The sequence below is a fragment of the Mastomys coucha genome, unplaced genomic scaffold, assembly GCF_008632895.1.
Source record: "Mastomys coucha isolate ucsf_1 unplaced genomic scaffold, UCSF_Mcou_1 pScaffold14, whole genome shotgun sequence".
NCBI lineage: Eukaryota > Metazoa > Chordata > Mammalia > Rodentia > Muridae > Mastomys > Mastomys coucha.
Genome location: NW_022196896.1, coordinates 37,665,004 through 37,679,982, shown reverse-complemented (window position 1 = coordinate 37,679,982; position 14,979 = coordinate 37,665,004). Strand labels below are relative to the sequence as shown.

The window sequence follows — 14,979 nt, the reverse complement described above, 5'->3', positions numbered from 1 at the left end:
TATCTATAAGCCCCAAATGGATCAAATACTCTATTGTAAAATAAGAATCTGTAATCTTTAAAAGAAACCATTAAGGAAATTTTTAGGAGTTATGACTCAGTAAAGACTTGATATAACTCAGAGAGCTCACTATGTGGAAAGAATAGGAAGAATCTGGACTCTTACAAAACATCGATCAGAATTTTTTTTTTTGTATGAAAACTACTACTGACAAAATAAAAGCAAAGACATTTGAAAACAATACATGTAGTAAAGAATGTGCAGTGAGACTATGTACAGAGTTCAAAAGTGAATATAAAAGTTTCCAGATAGTAAAAAGACAAAAGACTTTTCAGTGAAGAAAATACATAGATGAGAAAATAAATTCATGGGTGTATATTTAGCATTGCAAGCTAATACAACACACAAACTTAGACCATTAAGAAATAGCACTGGAATGCCATTCATTCCAATTTTAAAAGCAAGAATAAACACCAGTTGACATTAAAATCAACCATCATGGGGTATTCATTAAGGTATAACTTTAAAAAGTTAACCTTCACAGGTTGTGTTCAGTAGGATTCTATTTACAAAGAATCCTCAAGGCCACTGCTTCTTCCCAGTAGCTCTGGGAAACAGAGAGCAGCAGGTAAGACAGACCATAATGTGGCTTATTGTGAGAGCTTTGTAGTGATGGTTGGAACAGTTTTGTGTGTTGCTTACTATCACTGCTCTAGCAAGGTGAGACTTGGGAAAATAGAGTAGACAAGTGAGACAGACTACAGTTGTATGCAATACCCAACTATGAAGTTAAAACCCTCAGACAAATTATGTTCTGAGGGTTAAGAAAGATCACATGAGTATAGTTCTCATGAGTTCAAGATGTATGCACTCACAAGGACAAGCTGCACACGACAAAAATCATGTTTTTCCATAGAAGTATATAAATGATTTTGTAAACATTTAATTGAATAACAGTAGCAAGAAATAAAGTGTCATATGAAGTAAACTCACTTATATCTGCTATACATGGGAGGGACTTGACAACACATTCCAGGATCAAGTCTATGTTTTGCAGAAACTGAATTCACCAATTTCTTGTCTTGTTTTATTGGAGTGTTCTCACAAACACTAGAATTCTCCCCACATGACTCCAGTTTTAGACCATGTTCTAATATCCCCACTTTTATTGTTTTTTAAGTGCAGGATATCCAGGATGGTTTCTTTCTTGATATTCTGTACATAAATATAATTGTCATTTGATGTATATGTAATTTATAAGCAAGAAAATAATAAAATAATGAATAATATTACACAGTGCTTCTGGTTATAATATTATATTATTTAGAAAAGTCCAGAGAATTGTTTGCAAAGAGCCACATACAATTAGATGTTCTGGTATCTTGTGGAACATTTGCCCCTATTTGCTTGTAACAGGAATGCAAATGTTGTGATGTCCTATGTATGAAACTGTCCCGCAGTTTCACGAACTTGGGTTCCCTTGGGCGAAGGAGTAAAGGACCTGAAATAAAGGATTCGAGAAACAAGAGAAAACACAAAGCCAAGTTGTACCACAATCAAGGCTTCGTAGTTTACTTCCAGGGTTCAGCATTTTTATATGTACACAAGAAACTGAAACTGAATCTCTAGGTTACAATGATATTTGCATAACATATAACATGTGGAAGGAGTCAGGAGCGAAGGTCACCAGTGGCTCACATGTCTGCTGTTGTCTTCAGGCTGTGGGCATTGTCATATCTCAGCATGAACTTCCTGGGCAGCTTTCTTTAGAGACATCTGACAGTCTGCAGAGATCACTGTCTTGGCTCCGCTGGTAATAGCCTCAAGCAGAAACAGACAGAGTCTCAAGGCTGATCTGAAGGGGGGAGGTAAGTCACTCAATAATAATAATAAGTAGTCATTCAAATCCCAAGGAAAAATTAAACATAGTACCATTTTCAGATGAAGGGATGTGTCTATTACAGTCCCAAAGTCCAGGAAAACACAGAAAGTCATTTGTAATTATAACAGACTATCGATTTACATACATTTTAACAAAATATGAAAGCATAAACATTTTTGAAATAACTGATATGTAAAATTTCTTTTCCACTATTTATCAGTAAAATATTCATTTGTCCTTATAACAATTCTTATAGTTTGTCTCTTTCATATTGTTTTTATATAAAATAAGTATTTAATACTAATATGCTTTATTAATCATTGTATTCATTTACCTTTCAAATAATATCCCCTTTCCTGGTTACAACTCCACAGACTCCCTCATTCTATTTTCCCCTTCCCCCTTCTCCTTTTTACCCACTCACCCACTCTGTCTCACCACTCTAACATCCCCCCCTCCCATTGATATCAAATAAGGTCATCCTCTACTACATATCTATGTAGTGTCATGGCTTCCTCCATGTATACTCATTGATTGCTGATTTAGTCCCTGGGATCACTAGGTGGTCTAGTTAGTTGATATTGTTCTTCCTATGGGGTTGCAATCTTCAGCTCTTTCAGTTCTTTCTCTAGCTTTTCTATTGGGTTCTCTGGCTCAGACCCCTGGTTGTCTGTAAGTATCTTCATCTGTACTGGTCAGGTGCTGGTAGAACCCCTCAGGGAACACCCATACTAGGCTCTTGTAAGCAAACACTTCTTGGCATCAGCAATAGTAGGGAGGGTTGGTGTCTGCAGATTGGATGGATCCCTAGGTGGGGCATTCGCTGTATGGCCTTTCTTTCAGTCTCTGTTCTACTTTTTGTCCTTGTCTTTTCTTGAACAAGAACATTTCTGGATTAAAAATTTTGAGATGCATGGAATCCCATCCTTCAGCTGGGGGTTGTGCCTATTTACTGCAGATGGTCTTTACAAGTTGTATCTCCCCTTTGTTGGGTATTTTGGCTAAAGTCAAACCCATTGAATCCTGGGAGCCTCTTGCTTCCCTGGCACCTGGGTCTTTCTAGTGGCTACCACCAGTTCCCCATCTCTCACTGCTACATGTTTCTATTCAGTTTTGTGACCTGTCCCTCTCTTCTGTCCCTTTCAATACCTGATCATGCTCCCTTCCCTGCCCTTGCTTTTTCCCTCTACCTCCTGTCTCCCTCTCAGGCACATCCCTCCCTCTACTTTATGTGATTATTCAGTTCCCCATTCTATGTAAGATTGAAACATCTGCAGTTTAGTCTTCCCTCTTCTCAAGCTCCATATGGTTTGTGGGTTGTGTCATGGATATCCTGAGCTTTTGGGATAATATCCATTAATCAGTGAGTACATACTATGTATGTTCTTTTGTTTATGGGTTGCCTCACTCACAATGATATTTTCTATTTCTATCCATTTACCAGTGAATTTGATGAAGTCATTGGTTTAATAGCTGAGTAGTACTACATCACGTAAATATACCACACTTTTTGTATCCATTCTTCTGTTGAGGGACATCTGGGTTGTTTCCAGCTTCTGCCTATTATATATAAGGCTGCTATAAACATAGTGGAGCTTATGTCCTTATTATATGTTGGATCATCTTTTGGGCTTATGCCCATTACTGGTATAACTGGGTCTTCAGGTAGAACTATTTCCCGTTTGTGGAGGAACCTCCAGGTTGATTCCCAAAGTGGTTTTACTAGTTTGCAGTCCCATCAGCAATGAAGAAGTGTTCCTCTTCCTCCACATCCTTGCCAGAATCCGCTGTCACCTGTGTTTTTGATCCTTTGATTTGCATTTTAATTTTTATTGATGTGAGGTAAAATCTCAAGGTTATTTTTATTTGCATTTCCCTGACTAAGGATGTTGATTATTTCCTTAAATGCTTCTCAGCCATTCAAGATTCCTTAGTTGAGAATTCTTTGTTTAGCTCTGTACCCCATTTTAATAGGGTTATTTGATTCTCTGGAGTCTAACTTCTTGAGTTCTTTGTATATTTTGGATATTAGCCCTCTATCAGATGAAGGGTTGGTAAAGACCTTTTCCCAATCTATGTGTTGCTGTTATGTCCTATTGTCAGTGTCCTTTGACTTACAGAATCTTTTCAAGTTTATAGGGTTCCATTTGTTAATTGTTGAACTTACAGTGTGAGCCATTGGTATTCAGGAAACTTTTGTTTTTGCCAATGTGTTCAAGGATCTTTCCTACTTTCTCTTCTACTAGATTCAGAGTATATGGTTTTATGTGGAGATCCTTGATCCAATTAGATTTGAGCTTTGTATAGGAGATAAGAAGGATCAATCAACATTCTTCTACACACTGACCACAAGTGGAACTAGCACTATTTGTTGAAAATACTGTATGTTTTCTACTGGGTGATTTGGCTTCTTTGCCAAAGATCAAGTGACCATAGGGGTATGGGTTTATTATTGGGTCTTCAATGGAGTAGAATAAAGACCCAGTAATACTAATACTATTATCCAGTCATTATAGATTCTAAAAATTGGTCTGAAATTCAATAGTTTCCTATATTTGCCATTCAGGTTATTCTTTATCCAGTGTCTCTAATTGACATAGAGACGGATCAGATTTTTGTTGAAGGTTTCCAATGTTTTCAAGGTACCAAATATTTTTATGTTAAGGCTGATTATTTTTCCAAGCTCAAGGACAATTTTATAGAGTCAAAAAGCATTATGCAAGCTATAAATCTCAAGTTAACTTGTGGAGTAGAACTGAGACTAGAAGTGTGTAGTGGTAATGATGCCCACTGAGATAACTTGGTGTAAAATTCAGGATAGACACATGATTGTCTATCCTGATTCAGGATAGACACAGGATTGAGAGAGAGCTTTAGAGAGAGTATATGGAAACCCAAATTAATGGAGAAAGAATGTTTAGAACAGAGATAAAAAGATATAGACAAAGTGTTCTATATTTTTATTAATTCAGAAAAGTAGGAGGATTTATAGAACATCATGTCTACATTCTATAAGTAGGTGGTTGGGAATTCTGGGAGAAAAAGTAAAGCATATTAAAGTGATAAATATTCCATCTATTTTTAGTATGGCTTAAGGCAAGCCTGCCTTTCCAATAATGGTTCTGACAACCTTAATAGTGGTCCTTTGGCTAGATCATAGATCAGCTGAATTGGATTGAGCCCACCTTGATCGAAATTCATTTATTGCTATTACATTTCTTCCTCTGAAAAGGAGGACCTAAAATTATTGAGGAATAATTATTTTTTTCCCTTGAATAGGTATGGTAAGAGGTAAACCTAATTGAGGTGATGATTGATTTGGCATTTTAGAACTTAATTGAAGTGTCTGGCTCTGCAAGGGTCCCTCCCTCCATTTGGCTTATCTGAAAGACCTCCAAGACTCACTAGTATAACAGCCAGGATCACACTCCCTGGACATTATGCTTAAATCGATGGTTGTAAATCTAGGCATTATTTTTCACTAATTGTTTCCTTGATTAAAATATGGTGCCCAGATACAGGATATTACCTTGACTTTATTAAGTACTATAGCACCCACAGGCAGCCATGGAGATACCACTATTGTTTAAAACTAATATTGAATGACAGCTAATGTTCTTGTCTCATTAAAAGTCATCTCTGTGGTTCCTCACACTGCAATTTTTAGCCACTGCAACAGTTATCAAAGTGCCTAAAATAGATCCTTGATTCATCACTCTCAAGAGAAGCCATGGAGGGCAAAGAAAAATGAGGAGAAGTCCAACAGATGGATGATCTTGTTAACCTAGGAATTTAATGCTGGAAATATTAATATTTTTTAAAATTTAGCACTTTTATTTCTAATATTTCTATCATGTCACCAGTCTAAGAACTTGCTTTTCTCTGTACACCTACCTATTGCACAAATAGTTTATTTTTTAAAGACATCTTTCTGCAAGTCTTCCATGATTGTGTCCAATGTGATGTTAAGTCCTGTTTTCCCATCCATCAGTTAGCTTGCTACTTTAACAGAACTTAACAGGTACAATAGTTTATAAGCAACATGAGCATATTTCTTATTTATGAAGTTCAGGAAGTCCAAGATTGGACTGGAAGTTTCAGTGTTCACTGAAGACTGTGTCCTGATTTGTACAGTGCCTTCTTGCTTTGTTCTTCCATATTATGAGTCACAAGAGAACTGGTACTGGCTTCTTACAAATTTTGCCTCATAAAACCTTCACTTTGAGTTCTACAATTTCAACATTGAACATATATTTGGACAGTAATAAGCAGCTATCTGCCTTTCTTGAAAAATAGAATTGATATCTATTTCCATTGCTTGTACCCCTGAGAAGTAGAGCTGAGTCCTCCTATAGATAACCAGGTATGCTTACAATTTACTATAATAAAGCTAATAAATCCTCTAAAATCCAGGTCAGTTGCATGTAGCCACTACAAGGCTTTGCTGTTTTTTCTCATAAAGGGCTATTTGTCCCTCTTTTGAAAGTTCTTTCAGATTGAGGATCAGAAACAGTACAGAAATAATGATGTTGTGACATCATACATTCTCTCTCTCTTTCTTTTTCTTATCTGTGTCTGTGGTGTGTGTGTGTGTATGTGTGCATGTGCATAGCATTGCTATGATTAATAATAGTTTTTTTTGATGAAAAGGTTCACTTCTTCACCAATAGACAGACAGTTATAATCCTGCAAATAAGAAATGCTCAGAGCCATCATATTCTTGGCAGTCATGTCAGATGGGATATTCTCCCATTTTTAATATTTTAATGAATCTTAATTTGACATTTTAATTTATGTAAGATTTCCATGGCACATATCTGAATTAATCATAAAAGAAATAAAAGTGCCAAGCTGGAACAACCAGACCAGACTTGTCAGGCTCAATTTTCCTCTGACACTCAAATATATGAAATGGCATAACATAACTTCTTGGTTTCCATGTAAAATACAACATGGAATATTAGAAAATACTACATAGCCATACTTTGTCATAGAATGTTTGTGATACTTAAGTGAGATGGCACATGTGCAGTACTTGGTATGATGAAGTCACATTGCATTGTTGTACAAAATTGAGGGTCAACAATTATAATGTCCTCAGTAAATACTATTTTTTTGTTCTTAAATGAAAATATAGTTAGTTAACTATGTGTGAGTATGTTAGGAGCCATCTAGGAAAAGCTAAAGACATGCAGGTGACTTTCTTGAACATGGCAACTTTGTTTTACATGGGTGTGATGAGTAATTCTGAATTGCAAGGCTTTCAGAAATTTCATTTCAGGGTTGATTCTATCACTGATATGTCTTTCCTGTCATTATTAAATGAATACAATTTCTGGGCATTAACCTACTCTGTTGGGCAGATTTTGTCCAGATCAACAAAGATTTACTGTCTTGTAATAGTGATGTTATATAGACAAATAGATGATATTTTAATGCCTAATGATGACTTTATAACAATTCTTAAATTTATACTAATGGTTATTGAGCCCTTTATAATAAAGACTGAAATTAGAGCTTTCTGTGATATAAGAGCTACAATCAGGACTCTTTGAATCTTCATAAATCATGAAGATAGCCAGAAAGCAAACAGATTTATGATTTAGGAATACATTCCTTAAAGCTGAAAAACAGTTAACTAAAGGCCAGAAACTGGGATTGAGTCTGTTATTGTTAGGCTCAAGGACAGAAGATAAAATATTGACTGGGCTTATCTATACAAAACTTCAATGTTAACTGAGACATAAGAACTATAGCTTTTAATTCTCAGTGAAATTGTGGAGCTAATGACAGATAATGGATGTCTAGTTAGAAAACTAATTTTAATGGAAACAAATGTAATAGTTGTAAACTTCTTATTCAACTTCTGATTTGAATTTATGTTTGAACTTCTTGTGAAGTTTTGATGTTTAAAATATGTCATCAAGTGTCCTGGGAAAGTATAAAACTAGGAATGATGATATTAACAGGGTTCAGAGGAAGAATAGAAAGAGAGTAGAGGAGAAAGAGAAGCTTTGAAGAGATGAAGAACTAAACAGATGATGAAAAGAAGACAGGAAATTTAAGGAGGCAGGAGGAAAGAAGAGACTAAGAAGAGGAGGAGCTTCAGAGAGAGCAGAAACAGCCAGCAGGCTTTTCTTAAAATGAGATGGGTTTCTTAATTCATTTAGAAATGAAAGGGTAAAATCTCCTTCTTTCCTTATGCAGTAAATGTTGAAACTTAATTTTCATCCAGAAAGTCATCTTTTGTGCTGGTGTTTGCGCTTTTGTTCCATATGGATGTGTAAGCATATTAATATGTGTGTAAATATGTAAGTATGAGACAAGTGGCTGGATGCGACAAGAATGTATGAATGTATGTAAATGTATGTGTGTGTTTATGCATATATGCCTGTGTAAAAATGATTCTTTCTGGGAGAGCAACTTTCAGTAGCTGACAGGGAATTAGTGAAATCCCAGCTTGGGGACAGGCTGCTAAGGACCTGCTGGGAAAAGATCAAAAACCAGCTTTACCTAATCCCCTGCTGTTAAACAATTGAGTGTTAATTGCCAGAGATGTGCAGCTTCTACTCCAGAGTAACTTAGAAATTAAGATTTCTGGCCTCTGTAAAGACTGTAGCTGAAGCAGCTCCTGGCCTCTGAATAACTTAGGCTTGAGATGTAGAATTATCAAGCCGAGAATTATAAAGTAAGCAAGAGTTAAGTTTTCTAGCCCTAATCAAGCACAGAAATTTATAAAGTAAATAATGGAGAAACAGTTAAGTTTGGCACTGATTGAAGCACAGAAAATTGATAGTTAATAAAGAATTATGTCTTAGAACTTATTGAAGAAAAAACAGTAATACAGAATTAATAGTCAATTTTTCGTGCTTATTCAGCACAGAACAATAAAAAGAAAAAGAATGAAGTCTATACATTAGATAAAGCAGAGATATAAATCTAATACAGCACAGAGAGTCATGAAGTAAAAAGAAACCAGTAGTTTTCAGCCACAGAATAAGCAAGAAAGTGTTTAGATTTTTAAAAGACATCAGCTTCAGCTTCCAGCATAGTTAAAGTGTTAAAAGGCCAGAGATCATCAGTCTTTTGACCTGCGTATATCCTATATTTGTGCCCCTTCAGTTCTTTTCCCTAAGGTTGGGCAGAGGCACCTGGCAAGCGCATGTGTGAGTTTATGTTTATGTGTCTGTGTTTGTCTCACAGAGGTCAAAAGAGGTTAGTATAAGATCTCTCTGAACTGGAATTACAAGCTGAGGTGCCCAGCAAGGGCATCCGCCTAGCCCAGGAAATTACTTCCCTCTATAGCTCTCAAGGTCCATTACTGCAGTGCTAGCAGTACTTCTCAGTAAAAGAAGTCTATAATATGTCATGTTAAAATGTGTATGTTGAATGAGCCTCATTCAGTAATGAGTGAAAGTTAGTGCTTTGCCGTGAGTTCAATATTAATAAAGCAGTTGTACATAGCAAGTTAAATGCGGTATTTTAAAATAGGCATATATAAAACTGTTGATTCATTGATACAAATGTAACCAGAGACTTGAAGAGCTGTAGCAGGTGCTGTTTCTAGTGATTTTATCAAACATAACTATGATGAGTAATGAGATGCGTGTGTGTGTGTGTGTGTGTGTGTGTGTGTGTGTGTGTGTATGTGTGTGTGTGTGTGTGTGTGTGTGTGTGTGAATATGATGTTTTACTGGTCGATTATAAGACCTTCAATAATTTTGATAATTTTTAAGTGACCAAAAATAAGTACTTTTTCAAAACAAAACAGAATTGTAAACAGCTGATTCACAGTTGATTTGTAGACATCTACATGAGAAGATTCCTGTGACCTTGAATCTCAATAGGCAGGGAATTTTCAGATTTCATTTCTTTATATAAGGCCTGAGAAATGCACTCTTGTTCTGCAGAATATTAAATCAGAAAGACTAGCTGAGGCTTATCTGCTTCACAGGTGGCCATTTCTATACCTTCTCAGGATATAGACAAGTGATGTCACACACTGAAAATGTTTAGATATCACTGAAATTTTGTATGAGGAGTAGATATTAGTTGCTTTAGAAGAAAAAAAATCAATATGCTTGAAACTAATGTCTCATAGTTCTTTCCAGAATTATTTGAAGTTATATCAACCTTATCTATGGAATAAACTCCACAGTGTGGTAGTCAGGTATGGTGATATGACATTTTAGTCCCTGAACTCCTGGAGGAATCTGATTCACATGTGGCCAAGGCCAATTTGAACTACATAGTGAATTCCAGGCCAGTCTGACCTACATAGATATCTTAGATAGAGTTTTACTGCTGAGAACAGCTACCATGATCAAGGTAACTCTTACAAGGACATTTAATTGGGGCTGGCTTACAGATTCAGTGGTTCAGTTCGGCATAGTGCAGGAGCTGAAGGGTCTACCTATTTATCTGAAGACAACTGGGAGAAGACTGTCTTCCAGCAGCTAGACAAGGGTATTAAAGCCCATGCCCCAATGACTCACCTACTCCAAGGCTACACCTCTGAAATGTGCCACTCCCTAGGCCAAGCATATACAAAGCATCATAATAGACAGATCCTGTGTCGAGAGAATGAGAGTGAGAGGAAAAGAAAAAGCAGAGAAGAGAAGAGGAGAGGAGAGGAGAGAGAGAGAGAGAGAGAGAGAGAGAGAGAGAGAGAGAGATATTGGTGAGAATTTCTTGTTTCTAGGTTTATAAGTGTCCATAAAAGTTTGGGCATAGCCATTTGAAAATGTAAAAAAAAAAATCAAATAACCCTATGAAAAATGGGGTACAGAGCTAAACAAAGAATTCTCAACTGAGGAATATCGAATGGCTGAGAAGCACCTAAAGAAATGTTCAACATCCTTAGTCATAAGGAAAATGCAAATCAATACAACCCAGAGAATCCACCTCACACCAGTCAGATTGGCTAAGATCAAAAACTCAGGTGGTAGCAGATGCTGGCGAGGTTGTGGAGAAAGAGGAACACTCCTTCATTGCTGGTGGGATTGCAAGCTGGTACAACCACTGTTGAAATCAGTTTGGTGGTTCCTCATGAAACTGGACATAGTACTATCAGAGGACTCAGCTATGCCACTCCTGAGCATATACCCAGAAGATGCTCCAACATGTAATAAGGACACATGCTCCACTATGTTCATAGCAGCCTTATTTTTAATAGCCAGGAGCTGGAAAGAACCCAGATGTCCTTCAACAGAGGAGTGGATACAGAAAATGTGGTACATTTACACAATTGAGTACTATTCAGCTATTAAAGATAATGAATTCATGAAATACTTAGGCAAATGGATGGAACTAGGAAATATCATCCTGAGTGAGGAAACTCAATCACAAAAGAACACACATGGTACGTACTCACTAATAAGTAAATATTATCCCTAAAGCTCGGAATACCCAAGATACAATTCACAGGCCATATGAAGCTCAAGAAGAAGACCAAAGTGTGGATGCTTAAGGGCTTCTTAGAAGGGGGAACCAAATGGTCATGGGAGGAATTACAGAGATAAATTGTGGAGCAGAGACTGAAGGAAAAGCCATCCAGAGACTGCCCCACTTAGGAATCAGTCCTATATACAATCACCAAACCCAGACACTATGGAGGATGCCAAGAAGAACATGCTGACAGGAGCCTGATAGAGCTGTCTCCTGAGAGGCTCTGCCAGTGCCTGACAAAAAGTGAGGTGGATGCTCGCAGCCAAACATTGGACTGAACACCCGGACCCCAATAGAGGATTTAGAAAATGGTCTGGAGGAGCTTAAGGGGTTCATAAGCCAATAGGAAGAACAGCAATATCAACCAACCAGAGACCAGGGACTAAGCCACCAACCAAAGAGCAACCCATGGCTCCAGCCACATATGTAGCAGAGGATGGCCTTGTTGGGAATCAATGGGAAGAAAGACCCTTGGTCCTATGAAGGGTCGATGCCCCAGTGTCAGTGAATGCCAGGGTGAGGAGGCAGGAGTGGGTAGATAGGTGGGGAAACACCCTCATAGAAGCAAGGAGCTGTGGAATGGGATGGGGGTTTCTGGAGGGGAAACTGAGAAAAGGGACAACATTTGAAAGGGAAAAAGAATATTCAATAAAAGAAAAGAAAAAACAAACAAAAAACAAGCAAAAAAAGAAAATTAAAATAAATGATTATTAGTATTCATTTTACATCAGCTGTTTGTCAATTAAAATCAGTTACTTTGTTATGACTTTACATGAATTATGAATGTTATAAATTTATATTCAATATTTATATCTACATTATGAAATTAATTTTACATGATAATAAGTTTCTTCTTACTTCATCTGTTATACTCTCTTTTTAATTAAGGTTCTTTCAGTTTTAAATTTATGTTACTTGTAATATTTAAACCTGTTGTAATATATTTAATAATCAAACATTTATTTATAAAAGAATTCTAGGAATAATATTTTTCTTTAGCCTATAATGGATTTCATTTATTCTGGCTAACAAAATTTTCAAATTTTTATGAGTTTAATTTTTTCTCTTAGGTCATTAAATTGGAATTCAGAGTAATTTTTGATCATTACAAAATTAGTTATTATTTAAGCATTGATATCTTCATATTTCACCATTTATTTTTAAGTTATTACATTTGTAATTTTTCCAGATTAATTTATTTTTATTTAAATTGTCTTGTTGATTAACATATGAGTATTTTAAAATAATGACAAATGTATACTGAAAAATAAATACCTAATTAGAAAGGAAATTTAAAGTTTGAATATTTGGAAATATATATTCCGATACTTCATCAATCTAACACTAAGGGAAGCTATCAAAACATTCTATCTGTATAGGTTTTTAGAAACTAGTTAGTTTTATTCCGAAGAGCATTTATGTTAACTGTATCTGCTGACACATTTCTTTAATTTTGGTACTTGAGCAACAGAAGCAGGTGAGTTCAAGGCCAGCTTGGTATCCATGTGAATTTCCAGGTTGCCAACATTTTTAGACGTTGTCTCAAAAACAAACAAATAATACTGTTATGTTTTAAAGCTCAGGCAATTAATCCATATACTTTTGTGAGCTTATAATTTCAAATTCAATTATATTCATTATTCAAACAAATGTACTTCATGTTCTGTTCAAATATGTTTTGAGATTTATTGACAAATATTAGGTCCTTTTCTCTAAAATTCATTTTTGATGTGTTTTTTATTTCAAATTTTTTATTATTGGGATTTATCTTATGACTGAGTTTTACAGAAACAGAAACTCTCAATGGAAATGCCAACACATTGGATAGTTCATCACCCTGTTGTGAAATGAAGCAGTCATAAAAATCATAGTTTAATTTGACCTGATAATAGATGAAAGCCAATGATAGATATGAAAATAATACAAAAATACAGAGCTTGTCAGTGTGTGAATAGGAACAAGAATATTCCTCTCTTTTGTCACTGCACAGTTTATAACAGTGTATCCCATGTATAGTTAAATGATATGTACATAACCTAGAATGTGTGTAACAGGATCCTACCTGTGAATGACAGCAATGTTTGATCAGTGAACAAGCACAAATGATTTTTAAGGGAAAGCTGCTATGCATTTAATATTTACTATTAAAAATGTGTTTAAACAAAATGAACTATTTCATTCTAAAAAGAAATATTAATTTGTTGCATTCAGAATTGATGAATCTTATGAACCATAGAACTCTGATCTCATTTTATACCTTACCTAACCTTATGATACTAAATCTATCTAGCCAGATTCTAACCTCTGAGATTCTTAGGCTTGTCTTCTGTACTGGATGGTTTTGTGTGTCACCTTGACACAGGCTGGAGTTATCACAGAGAAGGGAGTTTCAGTTGGGGAAGTGCCTCCATGAGATCCAGCTGTGGGGCATTTTCTCAATTGCCCCTTGTGGGTGGTGTCATCCCTGGGCTGGAGGTCTTGGTTTCTATAAGAGAGCAGGCTGAGCAAGCCAGGAGAGGCAAGCCAGTAAAGAACATCCCTCCATGGCCTCTGCATCAGCTCCTGCTTCCTGACCTGCTTGAGTTCCAGTCCTGACTTCCTTTGGTGATGAACAGCCATGTGGAAGTAAGCCAAATAAACCCTTTCCTCCCCAACTTGCTTCATGGTCATGATGTTTGTGCAGGAATAGAAACCCTGACTAAGACAAATTGGTACCAGGATAGTGGGGTATTCCTGTGACAACCTGATCATGTTTTGGGGAGAACTGTGGAAGGTCTTTGAAACTTTGTGCTAGAAGAGCCACTGGTGCTTAAGAACTCTGTGGGATGTTGTGTAGGAGCTTGGAAGATCATGTTGAGAACAGCGCAGAAGATGGAAGCCTGGCTTGTGAAATTTCAGAGGGAAGATTAAAGACTCTTATCAGGCCCATGTTTTGATTGTGAAGATTCTGTGGTTCTGGTTAGCTGGGGCTGAAGTATCAGCTGTGATTAACAAGATACCAGAACTACTAAAGTGAGAACTTTGCATTACTGGTACTATTGATGCTGGCTAGCTGGAGCTAAGAAATTAGTGGTGATTAAGAAGAGACCAGCATCATTGAGGTGACATCTTCTGGGAAGTGTTTTCTGAGAGCATAAAGAGGCTGTGCTCCGGAGATAGCCAAGTTGTACCTTGTGCTGCAGCAGGACTTGGTAACGTGTAAGAGTCACCCAGGTGGTACTGGTTTTGACAGCACGAAGGGGTCATGAAGAGCAGCTGAGGCTCCGCACAATGAGAAGCCATGGAAGGCCATAAGTGAAGGTGCAGCCTCAGTTTGCAATTGATGGCCCAAGATTGAAGGTGTCATGCAAAGGAGTTGAGGCTTGGCACCGTGAAGACAGTCTATGGGAGGCTATTGTTAAAGCCTAGTTACAGCAGTGTTTTGGGAATGCCAGTACCAGACAATGATCACCAAGGACAGCAGCAGCAGTGGAGTACAGGCATCTGGAGCCCAGAAGACAAGTTGTGTGCTGCAAAAGGCAGAGCTGGAGAAGTGACCGGCTAAGCCCTTAGAGGAACCCAGAAGATCATGAGTTGGATCCTAGACATTGGTTTTACTTTTGATTGTGACTGTGCCCTGATATTTTTCCCTCTTGAAGGAAGAATGTATT

At 36.8% G+C, this 14,979-nt stretch overlaps 1 long non-coding RNA gene across 1 annotated transcript in view; it reads right to left on the bottom strand.

The window, feature by feature from the left end:
* Positions 1–1,551: 1,551 nt before the first annotated feature.
* LOC116089048 overlaps positions 1,552–14,979 on the bottom strand; it is a 45,016-nt gene continuing 31,588 nt past the window's right edge. The window contains exon 3 of the long non-coding RNA XR_004118127.1: positions 1,552–1,821. This is a non-coding gene — a long non-coding RNA (uncharacterized LOC116089048). The remainder of the gene's footprint in view (positions 1,822–14,979) is intronic.